At 45.3% G+C, this 3,285-nt stretch overlaps 1 pseudogene; it reads left to right on the forward strand.

The window, feature by feature from the left end:
• The first annotated feature begins 314 nt into the window (after nt 1–314).
• On the forward strand, nt 315–552 carry LOC139227273 (U2 spliceosomal RNA; annotated as a pseudogene).
• The last annotated feature ends 2,733 nt before the right edge of the window (nt 553–3,285 follow it).

Genomic DNA, 3,285 nt, shown 5'->3' on the forward strand with positions numbered 1-3,285 from the left:
GAATGTTTAAGGTGGTTATGGTCTACCTAAATGTAATGTTGTCCCGTTCCTATCAACAACTTGTACTTATTTATTTGGTGGGTGGGGTGGATTGACCCATCCACCTCCACGGAGGTGTGTGGGGGGCCTGACCCATCCACCTCCATGGCACGAACCTGGTATTGTAGTACTTCCAGGAACGGTGCAGTGGCTCTAGGCCTTTTGGCTAAGAGCATTGGCGCAGAGTGATCCTTGATGTGTGCAAGGTGACCTCTGGCGTTTGTGATTTGACAAAGAATTGGAAAGATTGGCAACGGAAAAAAAAAAATGTGTTGATCGCTTCTCGGCCTTTTGGCTAAGATCATGCGTAACTGACCTGACAGGGGAGTAACCATGACCCCAAAGTGGTTCTCCCTGGGTCAGGAAGGTGGTTCTCCTATGCTTTTTGGAAATAGGAGGTGGGTGGGGTGGCTTGACCCATCCACCTCCACGGAGGTGTGTGGGGGGCCTGACCCATCCACCTCCATGGCACGAACCTGGTATTGCAGTACTTCCAGGAACGGTGCAGTGGCCCTCGGCCTTTTGGCTAAGAGCATTGGCGCAGAGTGATCCTTGATGTGTGCAAGGTGACCTCTGGCGTTTGTAATCTGACAAGATGATCTGACAAAGAATTGGAAAGATTGGCAACGAATAAATTTTTTTTTTAATTTGTTGTTGTTCCTAATCAAAACTGAAGCCTATAAATTGCTGACAGCAAAAGTGCTTTCACTGGGGGCAGAGGTGTATGAGTGGGGCCTGGAAAATTGTAAGTCCAGGAACTCTCTCCACTTCTGCCCGCACGATGCTTGATGGATATTTTCCAATCCAGCTGCCCGCTGGTGGTACACTCACTGGCACAAAATGTGAGGAGCTTCATTTTAACTTCAGTACAAATCAAGTGTTAATGGGGAAGCCTATGAAAGTCCTGAATTCTTGCACTGTGTGTGCTGTGTGCTTACCAGGTACATGCTGTGTGCTTACCAGGTACATGTTCAGCCATGAACTCATTGAATGGCGGTGCAGGCTAGAAGGGCCGAATGGCCTACTCCTGCACCTATTTTCTATGTTTCTATGTTTCTATGTCAAAGGCCAGCCAGGTTCACGCCTGTCAGAATGAGATCCCTCGAGACTGCACTGTTCGTGTCTTTTTGCTGATATTTATTTGCCAATCGTGATGATTGCTTTTCGTGTTCGCACCTCAGTGGATTTATTGGAAAAGGACGAAGATGAGCAAAGAAGGCATGCGAGGGAAATCAGAGGGCCCCAGGGGCGGGCTGCCTGTGCCTGTCATCTCACCACCAACTGCATGTGTAGGAGCAGCTACAGTTACCTGGCAATGATGGCGGCATAGAATACAAGAGCAGGGAAGTTGTGCTAGAACTGCATACAACACTAGTTAGGCCACAGCTTGAGTACTGCATGCAGGTCTGGTCACCACATTACAAGAAGGATATGATTGCACTAGAGAGGGTACAGAGGAGATTTACGAGGATGTTGCCAGGACTGGAGAACTTTAGCTATGAGGAAAGATTGGATAGGCTGGGTTTGTTTTCCTTGGAACAGAGGAGGCTGAGGGGAGACCTTATTGAGGTGTATAAAATCCATTGTGAGGGTTGGTGTGCAATGGCCACCACACGTTAAAAAAATCCACGCACAGGCATCTTCCACCCTTCAGGATATAGTTCGAGACCTGGAATATTAGGTCCTTCATTGAAACACCTGTGAACTCATCCTTTTTTGGCGTGAAAGCAAATCATCCTCGTTTCGAGGGACTGCCTCTGATGATGATGATGATGAGGTATAAAATTATGAGGGGCCTACATAGAGTGGATAGGAAGGACCTGTTTCCCTTAGCAGAGGGGTCAATTGAGGAAAACTATTACAGCAGTGAGGAGGGATGATATGTTAAAGGGATCATCAAATGAGGCCATATGGGTCGAATTGAAAAAATAAAAAAGGGGCGATCACACTGCTGGGCACGTATTATAGACCCCCAAACCGTGGTAGGGAGATAGAGGAGCAAATATGTAGGCAAATTGCTGTGAAGTCCAAAAAACATAGGGTAGTAATAGTAGGGGATTTTAACTAACCAAATATTGATTGGAACAAATGTAGTGTGAAGGGTATAGAGGGTGCGGAATTCTTGAAATGCATTCAAGAGAACTTTTTTAGTCATATGTAGCAAGCCCAACATGAGAGGGGGTGGTCTTGGATTTAGTTTTGGGGAATGAAGCTGGGCAGGTTGAAGGGGTATTAGTGGGAGAGCACTTGGGGGCCAGTGACCATAATTCAGTCAGATTCAAGTTGGTTATGGATAAGGACAAGAATAGGCCTGGAATAAAATATCCGAATTGGGGGAAAGCTAATTTTGCTAAGTTAAGGAGTGATTTGGCCACAGCGGACTGGAAACAACTACTTGTGAGTAAATCAGTGTCGGAACAGTGGGAGGCATTCAAGGAGGAGATCCGGAAGGCTCAGGCCAAACATGTGCCCTTAAAGAAAAAGACTGGGAAAAATAATTCTAGAGCCCCCTGGATGTCTGGGGACTTACAGGGGAGGATTAAGATAAAAAGGGATGCTTATGTCATATACCAACGGCTAAATACTATAGAATCTTTAGAGGAATATAGAAAGTTAAGAGGCAAAATTAAAAAGGATATTAGGAATGCTAAGAGAGAGCATGAGAAATTCTTGGCCAGTAAAATTAAGGAAAACCCTAAGATGTTCTATAAATATATTAAGAGTAAGAGGGTAACTAAGGAAAGGGTAGGGCCTATTAGAGACCATGAGGGTAATCTTTGTGAGGAGGCGGAAGATGTTGGTAGGGTTCTTAACGAATACTTCGCATCTGTTTTCACAAAGGAAAGGGGCAATGCAGATACTGCTATCAAGGAGCAGTGTGATATTCTGGATGAAATAAATATAGTGAGAGAGGAAATATTAAGGGGTTTAGCAGTTTTGAAAGTAGATAAGTCTCCAGGCCCGGATGAAATGCATCCCAGGCTGTTGAGCGAAGTAAAAGAGGAAATAGCAGAGACCTTGACCATCATTTTCCAGTCCTCTTTGGATCTGGGCATGGTGCCGGGGGATTGGAGGACTGCTAAAGTAGTACCCTTGTTTAAGAAGGGAGAAAGGGATAGGCCGAGTAATTACAGGCCTGTCAGCTTAACCTCAGTGGTGGGAAAATTATTGGGAAAAATCCTGAAAGACAGGATAAATCTGCATTTGGAAAGGCAAGGATTAATTAGGGACAGTCAGCATGGATTT

Source organism: Pristiophorus japonicus, chromosome 16 (assembly GCF_044704955.1).
Source record: "Pristiophorus japonicus isolate sPriJap1 chromosome 16, sPriJap1.hap1, whole genome shotgun sequence".
Classification (NCBI taxonomy): domain Eukaryota; kingdom Metazoa; phylum Chordata; class Chondrichthyes; family Pristiophoridae; genus Pristiophorus; species Pristiophorus japonicus.